Raw genomic sequence first — 27,036 nt, 5'->3', positions numbered from 1 at the left:
TTTCTGTAGAATCCCAGAAGTCTGAAAGCCTTCCTTTATTTTGTCCTGTCTTGTCTCCTTTAATCCAAAATGGCAGTATCTCTGCTGCTATAATCCCATCACAGTTTTATGAATGGAAAGATTGTCCAACCATACATTGAGTGTCCTCTCCAGAGCATGCTTTCCAATATTTATTATACAATATAAACAGTCTGAGAATTTTCAGAATCTTAATTTCTGGTTCCCTTTAGCTTAAAATTCCTTGTACAATTCATCTTTCTCCTTTTGAGGTGACTGTAAGTGGTAAGGAGAAAGTGGGCCACATCTTCAACATTTTGCTTACAAATCTACTCTGCTAAATACTCAAGGTCATCACTCACAAGTTCTACCTTCCACAAAGCACTAGAATACAATTCAGCCAAGGTTTTTCTTTTGTTTTGTTGCCACTTTATAACAAGGACTACCTTCTTCCAATTTCCCATAACACAGTCCTCATTTCTATCTGAGACTTCACCAGAATCATCTTTAACATCCACATTCCTACCAATGACTCCTTCAAGTTAATCTAGGTTTTTTCTAACAGATGCACCAAAACTCTTCCAGCTTCCATACGTTACCTAATTCCAAAGTGTTTCTACATTTTTATGTGATTGTTACAGGAGAATACCAATTCACAGTACCAAAATATGCAGTATTCTGCTTGGGCTACCATAACACAATACCACAGACTGGGTGGCTTAAACCAAAGAAATTTTTTGTCTTATAGTTCTGGAGGCTGAAAGTCTAAGATCAAGGCATTGGCAGAGTTTCTTTCTGGTAAGACCTCTCTTCTTGGCATGCAGATGGCCACTTTTCTGCTGAGTCCTCACATGTCCTTTCCTCTGTTTGTGTATATTTCAGATGTCTCTTCCTCTTCTTATAATTACACTAGTCCTATCAGATTGGGGTCTCACTCTGTGACCTCATTTAACCTTAATTTTCCCCTTATGACCTCATGTCCAAATACAGTCACACTGGGAGTTCAACCTTTAACATATGAATTTTGAGGCAGGGTGTGAGGGACACAATTCAGTCCGTAACAGTACCTATAGAACTCAAGACAGTCCTCCCAATTTTGTCATTATTAGAATGTTCATGTTTATTATGTGTCTTTTCTGTTATACCACATGCATAAAGTCATGGTACAAAAAAAACCCCACCAAATTAAATATTTCTCAAAGGGTAAAAATCCTGTTAGTGAACAAGAAAGAAAAATCAAGAAGAGAAATGACCAAAGAATTTAGAGCTCCCTTAGCAATTATCAATATATTTCTTAAGATAAAAATTCAAGTGAGGTAAAATTGATAAATTTATAAAAGGAGCAAAGTATACCAACTTAGAAAATAAAATGCTTAAATAATTTAGCCAGTTCAAACCATCTCAGGGCAAATAATATTTCTAAGTTTTGTCTTTTTTTTAAAAAAAAAACTATCCATACCTCCTGGGCACTTAAAAATATGTACATATATTTTGTTTGCTTACAAGCACCATAATGTATTTGTAACCATTAAGTTTAGCATAATTAATCACCTAAAGGTTGTATACTATAAGTGTTCAGTATCTTATGTCTCCAGAAAATGAGAAACAGCATTCCTTTTGTAGATATAAATAAATACCATGTTCTTAATGTAAGGGAAATCTCATTGTTATACAGGGCACAGCAATCCCAACAATAATCCATAACTGCTTTGTTGAAGTGGGCCTTGGAATCCGTGGCTGTTCATATGAGCAGAACACCATACATAATAACTCTGTCAGATGAGCTGCCCAGATATTAATTATTTTGTAAAACTGATTACATGTCAGCTCACCCTACTGATACTGAATCTTCTTGATGTCTATTGTGAGTACGGAGGAACTGAAATAAAAGAAGTCCAAATCCAAGCAGGCCACAGCAAAGAAATGCTAGCAACACTATAGTCAATGATCTGTGAAATACTGCAAAAACGTAAAATAGCTGAGTTTGCAAAACAGATAATCACCAAATCTGTTTGTGACTCATTTAAGAATACCTTAGGACACAAAAAGTAATCCTATATTAAGTAGAAATTAAAACAGCTTCTCACAGTTATGGCTAGATGCCGATGGAATGTATGTGCCTTACTTAGTTCAATGAATATTTCAAGCACCGGTATTATTTGGTGACAGAGTTTGTAATCCAGGATCCCTCTCATATTACTGTTCAATCTTTGTGAAAGATATCAGATACTTCATCTACACAAACAGATTGTGTCAGGTGATTTCTAAACTGTCATTTTATAATTCTATGCTGCATTAATGAAAACTGCATTTGAAACTGCTAATTTATTAATTCAAACTGTCCAACACAAATGACAGAAAGAGAGACCACAGTCTTCTTAAATAATTGTTGGTGTTACATACTTCTGTGTTTGAACATGATAAAGTCAACTTCAACAGTTTAAATGGTTCTGCATATAATTTGGTGTTCACATCTATAAGTATTTTTCCCATCTCCATCTAGCCACCTCTCACCTTCCTTATCTCTACTTCTCTTCTATCTTCTCTGGGTTTCTTGAGTTAGGCATAGTGCAATGCATAATAAACAACCTTAACGACAAAAAGTAATATGAATTTCGCATTGTACTTGCTACCAGTACTTCATATCTTGTCCCATAGGTTCTTAAGTCACACACTTCAATTAAAGTTGAATAGCATTTTATTCTTGTAAACTGACTCATTTTTCCTTTTTTTTTCTTACAAACATATCTCAGGCACTTAGACTTGAATGCCCACTGCAGTCCTTCAATCCAAGTGACACCTTTAAGAATTCTAAAATATTACTGAAGAAATGCAGACATGTGTTCTGATTAGTTCTGTCCATTTTAATTGCTACTTCTCTTTCATAAAAGAATGAATTTTAAAGACGAATGAAAGTAACAATAAACAGGACCCATATATTCACTGACTTTTTACATACTACTTTCTTATGCGAAAAATATATGAAAGGTAGAAATTGCATGCAGAATTAAGAGAATTGTACAAAATGCTGAAATACACTTTTCAAAATGGTGTGTGCATGTCAGTATTTATAAGGGACTTTCAGAAATCACCATATGATGAGTACACAAGTTCTGGTTCCAAAGAAGAGTTTTCATTATTTTTGGAGATTCTTGAGCAATCCAGGACATGATACATCTAAATACAATTTTAATAAAGGTGACAATAATATTTCTGATTGGACCATAAAGATACAGTAAAGAAAAAAATAAAATCAGGAAATTTCTTTTCAGTTAATATTCAGTAATTATTTGCTGAAAAACTATTATTTTGTCACAGAACATGAAGAATAACAAAGACATGTGCTATGAAAGCATATGAGAGGGTGAGAGGGGTTCTAAGCCAGTTGACTGGGAGAGAACAGGCAAAAATTGTCAGGGTTCTCAAAGGAAAACATCTAAATAAAGACTTGAGCCTGAACTCAAATGGAGCCTTCTTCCCCCCAACTGCTTCTCAGCTTGACGTCTTAGAAGGGGAAATATGGGCTAAAACATATTTACCTTATGTGAAATATATTAATATGACATAAAGCATTGTTTTAACCAAATGTGGATAGTAAGTATTTGTCTAATTTGCTGTACTCTTACTAGATACATATATTCTTCTTGCTGTATCAGCAATCAAGAAAGGATTCAGATGAAAGGCGGCTTCACAGACAAGCACATTGACTTGGCTTCAAAATCATTTTTACTTCAGGGAAGAGGAATTGTCACACACAGAGACATTTTGTTTGATACAGACGCAACTATACTAGGTTACCCAAAAGATGTGGCTCCAAAAAACTGCCAGATAATGGAGGGAAAAAAAAAACCGAGGTATCTCCTAGCAGATAAAACAGTGACCAATAAAGCACTGCTTGGGAAGCCGAGAAATTTGGGCTTGTTTACTTATTTATCCCCCATCTTCCCCAAAAGAGAGTTTTACATTTCTAGAACTTTTGTTTGCTCTGTTGGTAAACAGCTTTTACCTTTGTTCATCTGATACCTTCGTTCATCTGTTACCTATGCCTTTGTGTAGTACTTATGTCTTTGAGTCACCAGATACCACACTAATGTGTACATCTGATTCTTCCTCTACTTGTAAGCTCCCAGAGAAAGGGTATAAGCAGTAGCTCAAGTTTTTGTTGTCCCCCTCAATACCACAGACAGTCTTGTATGTGAGTATATATCTTGCTGAAATGAATTTATGGCAATTAGAACTACTGTTCTCTCTTTGGGCATTGAAAGGAAATTCAAACATATCAGGTACAAATCACATTCTTTATTTCATATAAATTCACCTAAGAGTCAAACCAATGTTTAAGTACATTAGGTTGTATTACATGGGAAAAAAACCTAATTAGAAACTAAATTATGATTTACATACTCATATGATTCTGGTTGAATCAAAATGCTTGTCCTAGTATACAATACACTTCTACAAGCTTCTGCCCTTTTCCTACTAAACTCTTAATTTACTCATAATTACATAAAGAAAATGAGATAAAGCAGTACTTTCTAAATGAATTATTATATTTATTTTTAAATAAAACTCTCTGAGTGTAAAACAGGACTATGTTTATGAAAAGTATCAACTAACTCTTCTATCAGACAAACCCTATTATGATGAAAAATGCTGCTACAGGAATATAGCCAAAAGTTAGATTAAGGTGATAGCAGTGAAGGTGTTAAGTTATGGTCAAATTCTAGATATATACTGAAAGTAAAGCAGAGATGATTTCCAGACAGATTGGATGTAGAGTTGAGTCTACAGGGAGCTAAGGATCTCCAAATTCTTTGTCATAAGCAACTATAAAGATGAAACTGCCATCAATGGGTATGGGAAAGGCTGCCAGTGAAGCAGAAAGGACAGTCAGGAGTTTGGTTTGTGACGTACTTAGGTATAAGATCGCTGAACAAAAGATTTAAATTTGGGATGGTTCTCTAAAGCCATGAAAATAAATGATATCTACAAGTTTGTGAGTATGGACAGAGAAAAGACCAAAGACTGAGATCTGGGTTTACCTAAATTTTCTGGGGATATATAAACTCTCATTCATTTCCTCATGGATTTTGCAGCTTGGGAAATAAACTTACCTTTATCATGAGACTAGCATGGGACCTTGAGAACCTGTCCCTCCTGGAAACAGAGTTTCACACCGTATCTGCCAGGTGTTCCAAAGGTATAACCAGCCCAGGGATACTTTATATATTTCTCAGTTTGGAAGTCTTTCACTCACCCTAATAGTATAAATTCAAATCCCCAAACCTGAAATTTAGGATTCTCAGGTGATATGGAAGATGTCAGAATCTAAAAATGAAGTTAAAAAGAGAAAGAATCCAATCAAGCATTTATTGTACCTTTGCAATACAGACAATTTCACAGTAACCAAATAGTTGGTGAACAAAAATTCTTCAGTATAGAAGCACAGTGCTAAAAAAAGGAATGGTGATTATATTAAAATTACCATTTTTGACCCCTGATGAAATAATGGATCTAGATAAAACCATCAATAGATGCTAAAACAATTAGAAAAAAAGATAATAAAGCACCCTATAATGGGCAAATAAGGCTGTTACCACTTACACTCAAAGATCAAACCAAAATCACTAAAAACAGGACAACTGTATGAGTTTGCTAGGACTACCATAACAAAGTACCACAGACTGGGTAGTTGAAACAACAGAAACTTATCGTCTCACAGCTCTGGAGACTAGAAGCCAAAAATCAAGACATCAGCAGGTTTGGTTTCTTCTGTGACCTCTCTCCTTGGGTTGCAGATGGCTGTCTTCTCAATGTGTCCTCACATGATCTGTCTTCTGTAGGAACACATACCCAGTAGGTCTTTATGTGTCCAAATTTGTTCTATGTATAAGGACACCAGTCAGATCGGATCAGGGCCCACATTAACAAACTGATTTTAACTTAATCACCTATTTAAAATCCCTACCCTCCAAATACAGTCATGTTCTGAGGTACTAGGAATTAGGCCTTCAACACATGAACTTGGGGGTGCCCAATTCAGCCTAATAAAGCTATTATAGAGATTGATTTTTAGAAAATCCATTAAAGAACACAGTCTGAGTTTCAGGACATGATATGTGGTTTGATGACTATATGTTACTATGCTGTTTATGAAACTATCCATCAAAAAATGTATACTTTCTAACTGGTCGCGGTGGCTCATGCCTGTAATCCCAGAATTTTCAGAGCCCAAGGCAGGCAGATCACTTGAGGCCAAGAGTTCAAGACAAGTCTGGCCAATATGGTGAAACCTTATCTCTACTAAAAATACAAAAATTAGCCAAGTGTGGTGGCGCACACCTGTAATCCCAGCTACTCAAGAGGTTGAAACATGAGAATTGATTGAAGTTGCAGTGATTGAGGTTGCAGTGAGACAAGATAGCACCACAGCACTCCAGCTTGGGCAAGAGAGAGAGACTGTGTCAAAAAAAATAAAAATAAAAATAAAAAGGTACACTTTCTCCCTTTTTAATAGGCAATAGGCCAGAAAGTGGTATATCCTCCATATATTCAAAACTAAAATTTCCACATATAAAACATGAAATCAAAGTATTAATATTATTTTTAAAACTAGCTATAATGTTTAGTGGCATTAGTTCCCTTAATCATCAAGACATTCCTATGAGGTAGGGACTGTTAACTCCATTTTATAGGTGAGGAAACTGAGTCCTAGAAGTTAAGTGACTTCTCAAATTATTCCCACCACTTTGTGAGGAGGATGTTCTTATTTTGTAGTCTTGAGATTTCTAAGGATGAGAAGAGCAAGATGCATTGAAGTTCTGACAGAATTCTAAGCTGATGGGCACATACTGGAATGGAGGATGCAACAAACATCATTGGTTGTCCACCCCAACCTGCTGGCATCTTAGCTGGCTACAGTAGCAGAAGGTAAGGCAAGGAAGCAGCAACTAGCTCCAAGGTGGAAAGTCAAGATCTACATTCAGTCTTGATCACCTTTTGGGTGACATTGGAAGTACTCTCCTTTAGCCATTCTAAAAATAAAACAGGGTCCAATACATTGACAGGGTCTGAAAAAAACTCTGCACACACTACTATCTTGCCATATGAATACTGGCAGCCTTCTTTACTTTTAAACTTTTTCTTTGCTTTTGTGTACTTTTCTCCCTTTCTTTGGGAATATGGAATCTGCATCAAGACATACCCAATTTGCTATCACTTATTTTCCTATAAACTTACTACTATCTGGCAGCAAATGCCTCTGGAGAAAGCTGTTCTATATAGTTCTTCACCATGTATCTCCCTGAAATTCAGTGATACTCTTAGATCTTACACTAAGATAAAGATTTAGGTTATAATACTAAAACAGCCAAGCTGTCCCAGTTGTTTCTTCTGTCTTCTCATTCACTGAGGCCCTTGGAGGCTCCTGAAGTATGCAATTTAGCTTATTTTCTTTAAATGTTTCCAGACACTAATGTTTCCTACATTCTGAAGTTCCTCATGACTCTCAGTAAATTCAACACTCCTAGTTTCACAATAAAATATTTAATGGTGATCAGTGAAGATCTTCTAATCCAATTGGATTGATTCATTTTGTGAAATTTCTTTAAAATAATTTTTTTTGTGAATCATATTAAGAAAGCAGCAGTTGCACTTTTCCCTCATACAAAATCTTATAAGGAACCCCAAAATGTCAACCTGACCAAAGAAATTAAGCGGTTAAATATTTCACTATTTGCAGAGTCCCTGAAACACAGTTTGAGCACTACTGATATAAAACACGGTGTTCATAAACCACTATCAGTCAAATTACTGAAATTAATGTTTTATTACAATTATTTTCATTAATAAATCTTCCCTCGTTCCACAGTATTTCAGAGGTTTCATTTCAGGCTGCTTTATTTCTTTTTCTTCGCATACACCGGGAGATTACAGAGAGATCTGCCCAAACTTTGGTGTCAGACAGACAAGTTGAGGGAAACTACCCATGATCACTTTTCTGCCCATCTGCTCCTATCTAGGCAAAGGCTGCTGACATACAAAGCACTCCATCTTGTTCACCTATCCTTAACAGGCCTTTACTACCTGATTTTTAGCTCAATATTCTTCAGCGAGGGCATTTTTCAATACCCTTTATTGCCTACCTATTTTTCTGGGAGCAGAAACCCTTTTAAAAAACTGTAATTGCCATTGATACCACGCATAATCAACAGGGTTCTTTTTGTGTCAGATCTGCCAGTGCTTTGTGGTACCTATGTGTGATGGTTAATACTGAGTGTCAACTTGATTGGACTGTAGGATGCAAAGTATTGTTCCTGGGTGTGTCTGTAAGGGTGTTGCCAAAGGAGATTAACATTTCAGTCAGTGGACTGGGAAAGGCAGACAGACTCACCCTTAATTTGGGTTGCACCATCTAATCAGCTGTCAGCGAGGCTAGAATAAAGCAGGCAGAAGAACGTGGAAGGAGCAGACTTGCTGAGTCATCCAGCCTTCATCTTTCTCGCATGCTGGATACTTCCTACCCTCGAACATCAGAATCCAAGTTCTTCAGCTTTTGGACTCTTAGACCTATACCAGTGGTTTGCCATGGGTTCTCAAGCCTTCAGCGACAGACTGAAGGCTGCATTGCTGGCTTCCCTACTTTTGAGGTTTTGGGACCCAGACTGGCTTCCTTGCTCCTCAGCTTGCAGATGACCTTGTGATCCTGTGAGTCAATTCTTCTTAATAAAATCCCCTTCATATATACATCTATCTTATGAGTTCTGTCCCTCTAGAGAACCCTACTACACCATAACAAATTCCCCTTCTGCCTAGTTGCTTCCTGAAATTTGCTGGGAACACAGGAAATGAAAGAAATTCAGCAGTTTCTGCCTCACAGAGTAGTATCTGAGAGGCGAAAAGGGATGTCTTCCCATTTTGCTGTTGGTAGAGTTCTATGAAGGAACTGACTACAGGGGAAGAATAATGCCTTTTAGCCTGTATTTATCAGGTTGTTTATATCTTGAGGCAAGGGTGGGGTATGCAAGCGCTAAAGTAGAGAAATTCCTCTCAACCTAAGGCCAAATGCTTCTTAATTAAGGTACTGCCTCCTGCTTTCTGTGTTTCTGAAGTTTTTAAATTTTGGTTTTGTGGTAAATTTTGATTTTATTCTACATCTTCATAGGAACTTAATGAAAAATGAGAAAAGGGTACATTGGAGGCCGCTAGCTGCCATTTCTGAACCAGGAGACTCCCTCATATAATTTTTTAAAAATTCATAATTTTACATAAATTTTAATGAGAAACTGTATGGCATGTTTACTTATTCATTTATTTATACCCTGCCTTATCTACAATTTTTGAAAGTAAGATATTACAGAAAGCTGCAAACCTTGATCTCAAAGTTGTGACTATAGGCTGGGTCATGTTTCAAAAAACAGAGTAGAATAAAGTGGCAAAGTGATACACTGATAAAATTTTAACTTCAGTATAAGAAAAGACAAAATTAATGGCAACCCACATACTGGAAGCAGAAATCTGCAAATATAAGCAAATGGTTAATAGCTACAATTAATTCTACAAATTTTTTAAAAGAAAAATATCCAGCAGAAAAATGAACAAGGAGTGTGGAAGTGCAGTTCCTAGGGGAGGAAACCCAAATGGCCAACAATTACATAAAAAGTGTTCAACCTCACCAGAAATCAGGAAAATGAAAAATAAAACAAGGTTCCAGTTCATACCCATCACACTGGGAAAAATTAAAAAGTCTTACAATACCAACTATAAAAATGATATGAAGCCACAAGAATCTCAAAAACTGCTACAGGGAGGTATAACTAGGCACAACCATGTTGGAAAGCAATTTGGTAAGGTCTGGTAAAATAAAATCTGTCTATCTGTGGATGTGCAGTTCTACTTCTAGGTTTGTATATGAATAACGAAACATATCATATGGGAATGTTCATTTTAGCAACACTTTGCAATAATATAAAAAACTAGGAACAACCCAAATGTGCATCAATTGATTTGATAAATATTTGTTCATTCATACAATGGAATACTACATGGCAATAAAAAGTAATAAAGCTATATGTATCTAGAAAAAAATCAGTTATTTTAAGTAAAAAGGCTGCAGAAATATACACATTAAAGAATAACACAGCATAGTAAGAGTTATGAAAAGGTTTAAAGCATGTAAAACAAAGTAATATTTTGTTTACTGATACATGCATGTGTAGCAAAAGCATAGGAACATGCATAGGAATGACAGACACCAAGTTTAGAATAGTAACTTCTAGAAGAAATCAAAGGAGGCTTAAATTTTATCTGTATTTTTAGGAAAAATAGTAAAATGTTAATATTTTCTAATGCTAAGTGGTGAGAACACACAGATGTTCAGTATATTATTCTCTATATTGTAAATTTGAAATATTTTATTTAAAAATTTTTTAATTTATTTGTTTTATTAGGAATCTGCAAACCACATATTTTCTATCCCATAAGTATTTGTGAATATGAAAAATATAAAACATTTGCTTTGAAGAGCACATAAAGCAGCATTAGATTTCCGTTTAAGCCTCAGTTACTAAAAAGTATGATATATACTGGGGAGTGTGGAAGGAGCAGCAACAACACTTGGGTCAAAATGATTACCTGTGCAAGCAGTTCTCATTTACTGTGCATCCAAAATATCTGAAAGGTTTTTTTTTTAAAAAGAATAGACGCTCAGGGCTCATCTTAAACCTGCTTGAATCAAAATGTCTACATTGAGGACCATATACACAACAAGACTGAAAACCACTTGTCTATGAAAATGACACAAAAAGAAAAATGAGCAATCCTGACTGATTAAGAAAAAACATGTAGTTGGAATGGTGAAGGTACCATTCAACCATGTAGTTGAATGGTAATGGCTATGTGGACAGTTCCATGTATTCTACCTACGCACTCTATAACCAATGGAAAAATATAAAAAAAAAATTAAGAAGACACATTTAACAATAGTACACAAGTTAATACCACAAGAAAAGGGGACAGTAGCTGTATTTCATATGCAATGTATCAATCATACCATGTTCTTGGATGTTAGTAACTGAATTAGACCAGAAAAACATAGGTGCCTTTCAAGAAATAAAAACAGCACAAAAAGGCATAAAACATTAACTGTAACTGAAACACTCTCTTGATATGATTACAGTGCTGGATATTCCTTGCTCCACATTCCAGAGTCTACTCTTTACTTTCTTAACTTTCCTCTAATTCCTAGGAGGTTGACTTTTGGACTGCTACAACAAGGCTCTCTGGCCTTTTGGCTTCCAATATTGTCTGCCAATGGAAAGTATCAAGTGGAGATGAAAGGACTACAAGAGTGTGAGGCTGGGGGTATATATTCCCTCTGGTACTCCCCTGTCAGATCACAGAAAGGCCAGAATTCTTGTCAGGCAGCCTTTCTTTTCTTTCTTTTTTTTTTTTTTTTTCTTTTTGAGACAGAGTCTAGCTCTGTCACCAGGCTGGAGTGCAGTGGTGTGATCTCAGCTCACTGCAACCTCCGACTCCCTGGTTCAAGCGATTCTCCTGCCTCAGCCTCCTAGAGTAGCTGGGCTTACAGGCACATGCCGCCACGCCCAGCTAATTTTTGTATTTTTAGTAGAGACGGGTTTCACTATGTTAGTCAGGATGGTCTCGATCTCCTGACCTCATTATCCGCCCGCCTCAGCCTCCCAAAGTGCTGAGATTACAGGTGTGAGCCACCATGCTCAGCCCCAGGCAGCCTTTTCTACATAGTTACCATGTGGGTTTCAGTAATGGTCCTTCTCTTGCCTCTTCAGGCCTAGGGATGATAATGACTCTCACTATTGCTAGTCTTGGGGTGCTTCACCACCCATTGTTGGTTTATTTTAACCTAGAGACACCTATTTAAACTCATCTCGGTTACCTCATTTGAATATGTCATCTATTTTCTACCAGAACACTGACTGACATTACTAAGTATAAATTATGCTTTATACCAGAGTATCAGAGTAATAAATTTATTCTGTAGATCTAATCTTATAAGCTGATCTCTACCACTGTTAACCACTGTTCTAGGTATTACGTATGATTCAAGAAAGAAAAAAATACTTTTATATATATATATGGCATAATTTATGCTTTTGAAAAAAATCTAGATAGAGAACAAGCTCATAGCCAAACTAAGTGAAATAATTAAGAACACAGAAAATAACTAGCAATTAAGCACTATCAGATAAACTAAGGGCAATAAACAAGAATTAGGGAGTCGGGGAAAGCTTTGTGAAGAGAGTAGTCTTCCAGTTGGGTCTTAAAGTGTAGAGGGGATTTAAACAGCATTAGCCAAGTAGAATGAAGAGATACGGACATCTAAAACAAGGAAAATAAATAAGCCAAAACACTAAGTTGGGAAAGTGTAAGGTTGTTTGGCTAGCAGTAAGTATAATGTTTGACCTGAGCAGAGAAAGCTTTATTTCTGACTCTATAGCCTTATTAGTTCTAAGTCAGACACATGTAGCTATATAAATATCTATTATACACTTTACGTATCATCAGAAAACAGTCTGGGAAATAACAAATTCCACCTTGAAACCAAAGATCTGAGCAAAATTTGGCCAGAAAGATAGAACTTCTCCTCATGCAGTTAATTTCTAACTCTATTAAACAAACTTTGAGTAGACAGCCCCCAATTTACCAATAATACCATTGGCCCACAGATCTATTCTGTTCATTCCTTGCTGCCCAAAATATGTGTCCATACATCAATTTTGGCCTCTAGGATACATTTTTTCAGCAGGTTTCTGAATAGGCTAGGCAATTCTCATTCAGAACAAGCCTCACTGTTTACTTCAGCAATTTTATCAAGGATGTTTTAAAGCTGCTTTTAAACAGCTGTGGCTGTTTCTAAGGTTTTCCAGATATCGAACCATCAGTGAACTAATCAGGTAAAGAGATTATAGAACATAAGGACAGTTCAATTACTAACAGAATATTCTCCAGTATTTCTGCTTGCTATAGAAAAATTTATCAAGATTTAAAAACCCCAGGAGTTCCAATTTCCTCAGCCAGCCTTTTTATGAAACTCAGCCATCATTTCTCAAAAATTTTCTAAAATCTAAGAAAGCAAGAAAACACCTTGTTAATAGTGATGTCACCAAGATGGCTGACTAGAGGTACCTGGCATTCCTCGCAAAAAGGGACTTTTTCGTGAAGAGATTAAAAAGAACAATACAAAAGATCAGCACAACAGAGCTGGTTTTCTGGAAAGATAAACAAACTTGACAAAACTTGTAAGAAAAAGAAGACAGGAGGCTCAAATAAAATTATAAATGAAAAAGTGGATATTACAAATGACACTACAGAAATACAAAGGAAAATATTATGAAAACTATACACCAACAAATTGGAAAACTGAAAAGAAACTGACAAATTTCTAGATACGTACAACCTACCAAGACTGAACTATGAAGAAATAGAAAACCTTTACATTAAGATTAGCAATAAATGAGGAGATTGAATCAGTAATAAAAAGTCTCCCATCAAAGTAAAAGCCCAGGATCTGATGGCTTCACTGCTGAATTCTATCAAACATTTCAAGACTAATACCAATTCTTCTCAAAATTTTCCAGGATTTATAAAATCCTAAAAAGTCCCATCAAAAAACTGTTAGAACTAATTACCAAATTCAGTAAAGTTGTAAGATACAAAATCAATATATAAATTCAGTAGCATTTCTATGTGCCAATAGAGAATTATCTGAAAAAGAAATCAAGAACGCAATCTCATTTACAGTAACTACAAAAAATTAGATACCTGGAAATAAATTTAACCAAGCATGTGAAAAATCTCTATTGTAAAAGTTATAAAATATCGATAAAAGAAATTGAAGAGGATGCAAATGTAAAGAAAGATATTCTGTGTTCATGAATTAGATTGTTAAAATGTCCACACTACTCAAGGCAATCTACAGATTTAATGCAATCCCTATAAAATACAAATCACATTTTTCAAAGCAATGAAAAAAAATCCTGAAATTCATACAGAACCACAAGAGACCCCAAATAGCCAAAGTAATACTGAGCAAAAAGAATAAAGCTGGAGATCATATTATCTGACTTCAAACTATACTATAAAACTATAGTAATCAAAATGGCATGGTACTGCTATAAAAATAGAAAGGCCAGTGGAAGAGAATTGAGAACACAGAAATAAATCCACATACAACCAACTGATTTTTGATAAAGGTATAATAAGCACTTGTTAGAAAAAGGACTGTATTTTAAATAAATGATACTGGAAAAACTGAATATCCACATGTAGAAGAACAAACTAAACCCCTATCTTCTACCATATAAAAAAAAAAAAATCAGCTCAAAATGGAAATGGATTGGCCAGGTGCAGTGGCTCATGCCTGTAATCCCAGCACTCTGGGAGTCCGAGGCAGGCAGATCACCTGAGGTCGTGAGTTCAAGACCAGCCTGACCAACATGGAGAAACCCCTTCTTTACTAAAAATACAAAATTAGCCGGGTGTGGTGGGCACATGCCTGCAATCCCAGCTATTTGGGAGGCTGAGGCAGGAGAATCACTTGAACCCGGGAGGCGGAGGTTGCAGTGAGCCAAGTTCATGCCACTGCACTCCAGCCTGGGCAACAAAAGTGAAACTCCATCAAAAAAAAAAAAAAAAAAGGAACTGGATTAAAGACTTAAATGTAAAACCTGAACCTATAAAACTGCCAGAAGAAAACATGAGGGAAATGCTTTATGACCTTGGTCTAAGCAACGATTTTTTTGGATAAGACCTCAAAAACACAGACAACAGAAACAAAAATAGACAAGCAGGATTATATTTAACTAAAAAGTTTCTGCACACCTAAGGGCACAATCGATAAAGAGAACCTATAGAATGGGAAAAATATTTGCAAACTATGCATCTGAGTTAATATCCAGAAGATATAAGGAACTTAACTCAATAGCAAAATAATAATCTGATCAAAAATGGGCAAAAGACCTGAATAGATGTCAAAAGAAGACATATATATGGCCAACGGGTATATGATAAAATGCTCAACGATCACTGTTTGGGAAATATAAATGTAAATTAAAACCACAATGAGATATCATCTTACCCCAATTAGAATGGCTATTATTGAAAAGACAAAAAAATAAATGCTGGAATGTATATGAAGAACGAGGAATTCTTATATACTCTTGGTGGGAATGTAAATTTGTCCAGCCATTATTGAAGACAGTATGGAGGTTCCTCAAAAATTAATAATGAACTACAACATGATCCAGCAATCCCACTACTGGGTATATATCCAAAGGAAAGGAAATCAGTATGCTGAAGAGACATCAGCACTCTCATGTTTATTACAGTACTATTCACAATACCCAAGATATGGAATCAATCTAAGTGTCCATCAAAGAATGAATGGATAAAGAAAATGTTGTATATATACACTATAGAACACTATTCAGTCAAAAAAAGAGATGAAGTCCTGCCATTTGTGGCAACATGGATGAGTCTGGAGGACGTTATATTAAGTGAAATAAACCAGGCACAGAAAGACAAAATCTGCATAATCTCACTCATGTGCAACTGATAACAGTTGATGTCAGGCTGGGCGCGCTGGTTCATGCCTGTAATCCCAGCAATGTGGGAGGCCAAGACAGGAGGATTACGAAGTTAGGTGTTCAAGAACAGCCTGACCAACATGGTGAAACCCCATCTTTACTAAAAATACAAACACTAGCTGGGCGTGGTGGCACATGCCTATAATCCCAGCTACTCAGGAGGCTGAGGCAGGAGAATCGCTTGAACCCGGGAGGCAGAGGTTGCAGTGAGCCAAGATCACACTATTGCACTTAAGCCTGGGTGACAGACTGAGACTCCATCTCAAAAAAAAAAAAAGTTGATGTCATAGAGGTACAGAGAACAGCAGTCACCAGAATCTGGGAAGTAGAAAAGGGGAGAGAGGGAAAAGGGAAAGGGGAAAGGGAAAGGGAAAGGGAAAGGAAGAGGGAGAGAGATTGGTCAAAGGTACAAACTTGCAGTTACGTACAAGGAATAAGTTTTGGTGATCTACTGCATACCAAGGTGACTATAGTTAATGATACTATATTGCATATATTTCAAAATAACCAAGAAGAGAGAATTTTGAATGTTCTCACCATAAAGAAATGACAAATCTTTGAGGTAATAAATACCTTGATTTAATCATCATACAACATGTACATGTATCAGTACTGTACCCCCAAATATGTACAATATATGTGTCAAAAATGTGTCAATTATTGTTGGGGGAAGTCAGGGAGCCTGAACGGAGGGACCAGCTGAAGCCACGGCAGAAGAAGATAAATTGTGAAGATTTCGTGGACATTTATTAGTTCCTCAAATTAATATTTGTATAATTTCTTATGCCTGTATTTACTGCAATCTCTGAACATAAACTGTGAAGATTTCATGGACACTTATCACTTCGCCAGTCAATACCCTTGTGATTTTCTATGCCTGTCTTTAATCTCTTAATCCTGTCATCTTCTTCATAAACTGAGGAGGATGAACATCACCTCAGGTCCCTGTGATGATTGTGTCAACTGCACAAACTGTTTGTAGAGCATGTGTGTTTGAACAATATGAAATCTGGGCATGTTAAAAAAAGAACAGGATAACAGCGATGTTCACGGAACAAGAGCGGTAACTTTGAACTGGCCGCCGGTGAGCCGGACAGAACAGAGCTATATTTCTCCTCTTTCCAAAGCAAATAGGAGAAATATCACTGAATTCTTTTTCCCAGCAAGGAACATCCCTGAGAAAGGGAATGCGCCCCGAAGGTAGGCTTATAGATGGCCCCTTTAAGGCGTGCTATCTTTTATGGTCTAAGCAAAGGGATGAAATAAGCCCCGGTCTCCTGTAGCGCTCCCAGGCTTATTAGGACGAGGAAAATTCCCGCCTAATAAATTTTGGTCAGACAGGTTGTCTGCTCTCAAACCCTGTTTCCTGATAAGATGTTATCAATGACAATGCGTGTGGAAACTTCATTCGCAATTTTAATTTCGCCCCATCCGGTGGTCCTGTGATCTCGCCCTGCCTCCATTTGCTTTGTGATATTTTATTACCTTGTAAAGTATGTGATCTCTGTGACCCACACCCTACTCGTGCACTCCCTCCCCTTTTGAAAATCACTAATAAAAACTTGCTGGTTTTTCAACTGGGGCACATCACAGATCCTGCCAACATGTGATGTCTCCCCCGGGCACCCAGCTTTAAATTTCTCTCTCTTGTGCTCTTTCCCTTTATTTCTCAAACCAGCCAAGACACTTAGGAAATAGAAAAGAACCCACATTAAACATCGGAAGCGGGTTCTCCCGATAAATTATAAATAAAAGTATAGTGAAATTAAATGGCTATTTACAAAAATATGACAACAAAAATTGTATATACATTCAAGAAACATGTAAAATGATTCTCATTTAAATGTTATTGGGTGGGTTCTACTTTGGCTGGGAATTCAAGTAATTAAAATTTATCTCTGTAAAAGAAAATAAAAACCTTAAGTAAATTGTTAATATATACTGTATCAAGGATATTTGGTTTTGGTTAATATGATTCTATTTTTTGTATAGTCTGTTGTATACTTACGGACAAAAACCTAACAGGCAAGGATGCAAGGATGGCAATTTTTCCGGATCTAAGAGTCACTACCAGGATAATTATTTTTCATTTCCCAGTGGTTCCAAACCCAAATAATCTTTTGCCCCAGGTCCCCCGAATTCTAAACAGTTCACAGTGGTGGAACTATGTTCAGTTTTTTTTAGCATTCCCACTGACCATGATAGTCAATATCTATTTGCTTTCACCTAGAATAATCAACAATGTACCTGGACAGTCATGCCTCAGGGGTTCACTGAAGCCCCCTCCTACTTCTCTCAAGTGCTCCATCAAGACTTGAGCACACCCTCCAGTATCAAGGGTCAACTCTCCCGCAATACATAGAGGACCTCTTTGTTCATGCACTGAGGAGGCATCCTAAGAGTATTTCATCTACCTATTAACAGTTAATAGAGAAAGGACACAAAGTCTCCATAGAAAAATTATATTTATCATCAGATACTATTCACTATTTAAGGAATGATCTAAGTGCTGTAAGTATCTAAGTCTCCTAATAAACTTAGGCTTATCCATGATTTTCCCAGGCCCACAACTAAGAGACAACATGTTAGTAGAGTTAGTTGGATATTGCCATCTACAGGTTCCTAAATGTTTACTCTTAGCATCCCAACTTACTGAACTCACTAAAAATTCAGTTCCTAAACCCATTCCTTGCGGGAGCTGGCGGGGAGGGGGGGACATGAGGCAGCCTTTGTAGAATGAAAAAGGGTAGTACAACGACCCCTAGCCCCCTGCTTTAGAATTGTCCAATGATTCAAAACCTTGAATCGTTTTTGTACATTAAAGCAGGCATTGGGGAATACTCGCACACATACCTGTGCCTGCATTTTATCTAAAAATCAGTCTGTCAGCATTTACACTGACAGTCACTATGCATTTGAAGTGGTTCATGATTTTGAAACACTTTGGAAGCAAAGAGGTTTCCTCACTCCTTCAGGCATACCAACAAAAAGTGGCCCACAAGTTGATAACCTCCTTGCTGGATACTGATGCCCAAAGAGATTACTGTTACAAAAAAAGAGGCTCAAACAAAGAGAACTGAGGCTGAATATCAGGTAAATGCCCCAACTGATGTTCGTGCCAAAAATGTTACCCAACTCTGTGAGGTCTTTTGTCTATATCCAACAGCTGGAAACAGTAAGGCATGCTCCCTGCTACTTAACTTTGCCTCTCTACAACCAGATGCTATTAGTTATTGGGGGGGAGGGGGAGAAGGCCTCTACAAATTAAAATGAATTTTGGGAATGAGAAGGATGTATGAGAAAGATGTTCTTGTAATTTCTTTTCCAAGTTCTGGGAAGGCCAAGACAGCTACTTGGTACTCCAAAGGTCACTTAAGGGGTATTTGTTATGCCTCTTACATTCCCTTATCCATAATGGTACTGACAAGAGAGATCAAACGATCAAAAAGTTTTGATGGGAAAATTGTTATAAAGTTATAAAAGCTATTTAAAATCAATATTTAACCTGACAAACTCATAATCCAAGAAAGTCTCTTTATGTTCCCCTGGAATGACCGGCCCTCACTCCAACCATTAGGCCCATTTGAACATGTACAATTAGACTTCATCCACTCCCACCAAGCATGTACTTGCAATAGTCTGTAAGTGCCTGTTATAATCTGTGTGTTCTATGGATGGGCTCAGGCCTTCCCAGGTCAAAAGGCTGACATGACCTTACTGTAAAACAAAACTGCCAAAAGGAGTACTTCACACCTGGGGTATACTGAATGCCATTTCAAGTAACTGAGCCACTCATTTTACTGGACAGTAATTCATGCACTACTTAAATTATTACAAACAGTCTAGCATTATCATTGTCCTTATCCCCCTCAGTCCTCTGGTAAGGTCGATAAAACTAATGGGATACTTAACCTCAGAATTTCCAACTTATCTGAAATCACTAGAATTCTTTGGCCTAAAATTCTGTCTCTGGCTCTTATGACTCTTCAGAGCAACAGTGCTGGAAAACACAAGTTAACTTCTTATGAAATTATTGCTGGTTAGTCTATATCTTTGGCTACCACACCAAATGTATATCCCTAATTGACCCATGTTGAAATGACCCAATACTGTACTTTCTTAATGCACTATGCTAAAAGTTATCACCAACAGGTAAAGGAAGACTTTCAAGACACAGATCCAAAAAGGCTTGTTGGATCCTGGTGATTGGGTGTTCCGGAAATGCCATCAAAGAAAGACTGCTTTTGAATCCCCTGGAAAGGACCCTACCAAGTGCTCTTGACTGCAGACATTGCAGCTAAACTCAAAGGTGTTGACCCCTGGATTCACATCTCCCTCATAAAAGACCACCTCCTGATGCCACTTGCTTCTCTTCTTAAGCCACAGACCTTAAAAAATCACGTTAACCAGGATAAGAAGCTGATGACTTCACACTGTGGACGGCTTTCCCCAAGACATCAGAAAAACATCCTCCATCATAATAAGACTCTTATCCCTCTTAATTTTTCCTTACTTATGCCTTTTCCGCTTGGCAGGATAATATTGTCACAACCAGTTGCTTCTGTAGGTAACTTCACAGAGTGTTGGATCTGTCCTGCCAAACCCAAATCTTTACATAACTTAAAATATCTTTTAGTCCACTCAGTGGCTAACTTAAAAACATCCCTAACACAACTGCTTGTTCAAATTGTCCCTATTATAGAGTCAGATTTCTAGATCCACTTGTTCTCTCTCCCTGTTTTAATTTAATCCAGTCATGGGATATAAGAACCAAGTCCAAATGAGTGTATCATAAGACAGGATTGTACCAAAAGCCTGAATAGAGTTTCTTGCAAACTGACTTATGTGCAAACATATTACAGTTATTTTAACTTATAAACTCTGCTTCAGCTTCTTGGCTAGAAACTGCTAAATCCACCATTCCAAGCAATATATCCATGAACAACAGAACTGGAAAGCAGTCTTCACGTGCACCCACAGGGTGTATCATTATTTGTGGATAATTCTGTGGCCAACCTTATACACAGGCAACCTCATGCCTTGACAGGTAAAGGATGAAGGGCCATTGTAGGCTTAAAATCTTAATGGTAAGTTTTCACTCCATAATCCAGAAGTGGAACACTGGCTCACTCCTCCTAACCTATGTCATAGATTAAAGACAACACTGCCAAGATGCATTAACCCTTTTGGATGGGCTTTGTTAAGTCCCTTTTCCTATGGCTTGGAGTAATACAAACGAAGCAATGATTATAATTTATCCCTCACAATAGCCTCTATAGAAGATTCTACTGCAATGCTATAGCTGCACAAGACTTCTTTGAATTCTCTTGTTAAAGTTACACTAGATATTAACAGAATTGCTCTAGATTTCTACTGGTCAAAGAGAGAGGAGTCTTTGCAGTTGGTAACACTTACTGTTGCACACAGATAAATTCCGGTATTATAGAGACTCGGTTGCAAAAAAAATTAAAGAACAGGCTACTTGGTTAAAATGAGTGGATTCATTGTCTGTCTCATTCTTTGATCTGTTCAATTTTAGTTGGTTTGGTTCATGGGAACTTTGATTAAGGAGCACATTCCAAACTCTTGGTATTATCTTTCTGATAGTCATAACAGCAGTCTCCCTAGTGTGCTGCATTCTCTCAAAAGTTTTAAATGACTGCATGCAGCAATCTGCTGAATGTCAATGATCTCTCTCCAGCTGATATGATAAAAACTCAAAGAAACCTATGATAATGAGGACACCTAACCTATTAGTGACATGTTGAGACTGAAAACCCAGGATGATAGTAACTGACAGTAGCGTTAATGCCCTAAGTTTTGGTCACATTCTCACTTAGGTGAAAGCTTACTGAAAGGATAGAATTGTTAAATAAAAATTTACAATAGGACGTTGTTTTAGAGGGAGCTCCTCCACTAGGCCCCAAGAGATCAAACCAAAACGGAGTCACTCATGCTCAGTGCCACATAATCAAACTGAAACTTTAAGGAAGTAGGTCAAAGACCAAACTAGTTTTTCCCGAAAACAGGAGATTCACTGCAACAGGAAAGGGGTTAGTAAACCTGAGCTGGCATAAGTAGTCCCTTCTGCTTTAACACTTAAAAGTAACCTTAAGTAATCTGATGTTAACCAACAGACTTTTAAAAATTACTCTGTTTCCTTGTTCCCACCTTACAAAAAACCAACTATTCTGCCATGCCTAAGGCATGGAATTCTATTTTATGGAATGAGATGCTACCCAATTTGAGAATTGCTAATAAAAGCCAATTTGATATTTAAACTAATTTGTCAAAATTTTTTATTTTGACATTGGTGTGGTCAGGAAAGTCTGTTGCACACACAACTTAATAACTTTTTTTGAAAATAGCAATTTTATATTTTGAGGCTATATTGCCTCGGCTGTATTACACTCAAAACATATAATATGGAGCCACGTTTTAGTATTCAAAATTGTTACAAAGATTTAAATTTAAATTTATGTGAAATTCAAACTTCTCTATGAAATATACTCCCAATCTAACACTGTTCCAGTATGATGTGATCTACTTAATGTACTCTATTTAATATGTAAGTAAAATACATAATTTCTAAGAAATCAATGTGATGAAAAGAGATAATTGATGGGTTACAATAGAGACTACATACAAACATACACATACGCACAGAACTTCAGCCTACAGGTAAGCATTGTCCCCTTTGTAGTAGACTTCTGGGAAGACTGCAAACTTATTCTAATAATGTCTATCATTATTTTAAACTATTTTTAAACTGCCCTTTTGAAACTGCCTTCGTAGCCATCAGGACAACCCTTTAAATATCCTTAACAGTGGTAAAATCTTGAAGGTAGAATTGAGTTTTACAACCATGTAGAAATCATTCTGCCAAATTTAGCAAAGAAAACAGGTACTCAAGCTGAATTAGATTTTTGATAAAAAATAGAAAAAAACAAGTGTTTATGAACGTTATCATGAAATGTTTTTATTTTGCTTGTAAACTGACTAGAAATTTCAAAAAATACAAAATAATTATGAATGGCAGCACTACGGGAATAAGTGTTTAGCCTCCTGAGGTGACTACTTGGAATGACCACTCTCTAAAAATATAAACAGCAGCATGTTTAAGGAGGGAAAATGTTTCAAGACTCTGCAATCACATTTCAAAGTTACAAAGCTGTTTTCTTCCGTGGAGTTCAAACTACTTTCGAGATATTACTTCATTAATTCCCCAAATATCCCTATGAAGGGAAGGACAGATCACCATCCTTTTTTCAGATGGCCAAATGGAGGTGGTATAAGGGACAGAGAATTGTGTTTATTCCACGAAAGCAACAATTAAGACTAAGCATACTGCCCCCTTGTACTATGTAGTTAGCAAAATTTAAGCGAAATTTTTCATCTTTATGCTCCTTGATGAAAAGACATTGTAAGAGTAAAAAGCATTATTATTCAGGTAGCTATGTCATAAAATATTACAGAAATAGATTAAAACGATTAATGTATTGCATTCTTGCCTGGAAGAATTCCTGCTTCATGAGGAGCTTATTAAAGAGGCTGGTGTTGGTCCTCAGACACACTCAAAAAAGTGCTAATTAAGTCTATTTTATCAAGAAAGAAAGCTTGTTTTTTTCAATATTATTTTTTGAATTTTTGAAGGAAAAAATCTTCATTTGAAAAACCAAACACATAAAAAATGAAAGAGAGGAAGAAAAATGGACTAACAAAATACCATTGACAAAACGAAGAGCAAACCCTAGGGAAACTGCTAAATTTTTTATGGTTCCAGACAGATAAAGTACAACGTAACACGCACACAATTACGAGATAATTTTCATTAAAGTAATTCAAATGACTATCCTCCTAAAATTTTTATTCTTTATGAGAAAAAACTTGCTGCTCAAATATTTCGGGAAATCTAACAGCTCGCCTCCTCGATTCTACTTATTAAATATTTAGAGTCTCTGCTATTGTCACCAAGTATCTTCGGGCTGCCAGTGGCACTACATTTATACAGGAGATGAAAGTTTGACAGATAAAAGACAACGGAATTTTACTTCTTTCCACGACTCAAATGATACCACTCATTTGAAACCAGAGTGATTATGATCTTTCAAGTATCACTTTTAGGGGTACTATAACAGGAGTCTGAAAGGATTCGACTCTATTTTTTAAGAAAGATTTTAACAATTAGTAAATAAAAATACAAAATACAATGAGCATCAGATCGTCCATCTTTGATCGCTAAATTTTGTTTGAGGCTAAGAGACCAACTGGACCAAGGACAACTCTAGTCAGACAAGTTCTAATCACAGCTTCCACAAGGACTGACTGCTTAGTTTTGATATAATCACTTTTCCCCCTGGGTGCCTCAGCTGTCTGGTCTATAAAATGGGATAATAGTAACCTGTCCGCATAATGCACCTTTGAAGTTAACTAATGAAAGCTCTCACAGGTGCACTTACGAAAGCACTTAGATGCTACGAAAATAATGAGCACTATCTCGAAAAAAAAACAAGGTAGTATATACGTGTTAGTGCTCATAGCAGCACTAGTAATTTCCCACCAAAGGACAATCTCTCCACCTCCGCCCGGATGCATTTCAGAGCTTATGACCTCTGCCTAGTAGAAAGTCGTACACTCCGGACCCAAGGCTGCAACAAAAGCAATTGCGACGCCAATACTGAAATGGACCAGACAAAGGAAAGTGGATCCGTGCGGAAGGCACTGGCCGTGGAAGGGCGTGTGTGGTCCCCACAAGCTCCGAAATTAAACAGGACGCAGTTCCCCACCTCAGACCTGGAGAGTGTTCAGTACTGGACCCCTGGCACCCACCCTACCCTCCCCGGCCTCCTCCGCCACGCCTCCGGCATCTCGCGTCTAGGGCTCAGCTTTTTCCACCCCGTGTGATTCCAACCTCAAGGCGGGCGCGCCCCGAGGCCGCTCGGAGAGTCTCAGGTGCGAAAGTTAAGCCGCCGCCGCGTCACCGGAGGCCCGGGCGAGAGGCGGCCAGGCCAGCGGCAGCCCTAGCCCAGCCCCTTGGCACGTCCCCGCTTGGGCCAACGTGGAGACCCGGGCCACCGCGGCTGGGCAGGGCCCGGCCGAGGCCAGGCCCCTCCGAGAGGCGCCGCCGCCGCGCTCCGCCCGACTCCGACCCGCCGGCCTTTACCTGTGTCCACGTCCCGGAGCCTCCGGCTTCGCGCCCCCTCCCGGCGCTCCCGGCCGCCAGCAGCCAGGCTCTGAGGAGTTGCTGCGACTCCGGCAGCAGCGGCGATGCCGGTTCGGCGAGACGGGAAGCGACAGGAGCCAAACCCCGCGGAAAGCGCTCTAGCTGTGCCGGCAGCCCCGACCCCGCGGCCTCGGACGTGGCGCCCCGGCGCTCGCCCGCCGCCGCCAGCTGCCCTGCTCACCCCACCTCTGCGGGTTCCCACCCGAGCCGCGCGTGGGCGGCGCCGGGCTTTGACCTCGCGCAGGCAGACAAGCGCCGCGGGCCAGACGGAACCGTGGGAAGGTTTTTCTCCCTTGTCATCCCCTTACCAGAGCCATAGAAATTATCAGTGTGGTCTTCCTTGTCCTCACTCGGCCTTTTCTGGAGTTCAGAGATCCCATCCAACTGCTGGGTCTGTTCCCTGCTAAAATCTTAGGCCGGCGTCCCAGCCACCCATCCCCATTCCTAGGACTTTCTAAGCTGGGTTTAGTTTTCCCTTTGTATATCATTATCTTTCCCTTTGTATATCACTACCTGGATTTAGTTTTCCCTTTGTGTATCACTATCTTCGTTGCTTACCTTCTTGTGCCTAAAGTTCCACCGGTGTGCAAGGAGATTAACCACTGAAGTGCACCTGACTGACACTACGCTTAACAAATTACAGTTGGGAGGTGAGTTGATGACTGGAGCTAAATCAAAACTGCTTATTTAGGGAGTGAGGGGGCCGCTTGCAGTAAATGTTGACTTGCAGGTGCCTCATAGATGATCAAACGACTATAAATATTTGGAATATAAAAGACAAGTTTTATTAGTTGGCTTGAGGAGAGGGAAGGAAGCTAGGAGGGAACCTCAAAATAATATATAGCTTTGTTTCTCTGCTAGATACAGAAATTTTTATTTGCCTAAAGTGGCTTATTTGGAAACTTGTCCTAAGATTAGGGCTGTATACAGTGACTTCCCATCTGGAAATACAAGGAAATAAAGAACAAAATGAAAGACATCACAAGAAAACGACAGACTAATATACCTTATGCATAGTAACGTAAAAATCCTCAACAAAATGCTAGCAAGCCAAACCCAGCAACTTTTAAAAAAAATTATACAACATGACCAAGTAGGATTTATCTCAGGAATGGAAGTTTAGTGTAACATACAAAATTAATGTAAGCACTACTTTAGTAGACTAAATGACAAAAACCACATGATCATCTCAAAAGATGAAGGAAAAGCAATTGACAAAATCTAACACCCTTTCTTGATGTAAACACTTCAACTAGGAATAAAAGGAAACTTCTTCAACCTAATAAAGAGCCTCTATGAAAAATCCATAATTAACATCATACTTAATCTTGAAAGAATGAACATCTTCACCTAAAATCAGGAATAAGACAAGGATGTCAATTGTCGCTACTTCTATTGAACATTATAGTGGAGGCAGTAGCCAGGGCAGTTAGGCAAGGAAAGGTGGAATATCTAACAGCTAGTAGGGAAAAGAGAAGAAAGATAATTACCAGAAAACCAGGACAACAGTTATCAGAACTAAAGGATAGAAGCACATGAGCTCTCAGTTTAATAGATAAAAATTATCTATAACAAAGTTGTGAAATTTCAAACCACATGAGTCAGAGAGATCTTAATAGCTTTCATGGAGGAAAAAATAGGAGATGATTTATGAAGATTTAGAAATCAGAATGGCATTGGATTCTCGACAGAAGCATAAAAGATAAATTCTGAGAAAAAATGATTTCCAATTTTGAAATTGATGAAGTATGAGGTCTAAAAAGACATTTTCAAATATACAAATGTTTAAATAGTATTTTCATGCATTCTTTCTCAGGAAGCAATTGGAGGATGTATTCTATGACAAAGTGGATAGGCAGAGAATCTGTTGAAGAGAGAAGTGAAAGTGCCATCCGTAACAACTGTGGTAGGCAGAATGTATCCCCCAAAATGTCCACATTCTAATCTCTGGATCCTGTAAAGATGTTACAGTATATAGAAAAGGGACTTTACTGATGTAATAAAAGTTACTGACCCAAATAGGGAGACTATTTCAGATCACCTAGGCAGGCCCAGCCTAATCACATGAACCTTTAAAAGCAGAAAACATTCTCTAACTAGAATCAGAAAGATGAGATGGCAAGAAATGTCAGAGAGCTTTGAAGCCTGAGAGAGACTTGACCTTCCTTTGAGGGAACCACCTGGGAAACACAC

At 37.8% G+C, this 27,036-nt stretch overlaps 1 protein-coding gene across 2 annotated transcripts in view; it reads right to left on the bottom strand.

Moving 5' to 3' along the window:
- The window catches only part of RNF180 (ring finger protein 180), a 52,140-nt gene extending 27,249 nt beyond the window's left edge, over positions 1-24,891 (bottom strand). For both annotated transcript variants that reach the window (XM_025388408.1, XM_025388409.1), the window contains exon 1: positions 24,784-24,891. The gene's annotated coding sequence lies outside the window, so the exon portion shown is untranslated. The remainder of the gene's footprint in view (positions 1-24,783) is intronic.
- Positions 24,892-27,036: the final 2,145 nt, after the last annotated feature.

This window comes from Theropithecus gelada, chromosome 6, assembly GCF_003255815.1.
Source record: "Theropithecus gelada isolate Dixy chromosome 6, Tgel_1.0, whole genome shotgun sequence".
NCBI classification, from domain to species: domain Eukaryota; kingdom Metazoa; phylum Chordata; class Mammalia; order Primates; family Cercopithecidae; genus Theropithecus; species Theropithecus gelada.
The sequence above is the reverse complement of the archived record's forward strand: the minus strand, read 5'-3'. Positions and strand labels throughout refer to the sequence as shown.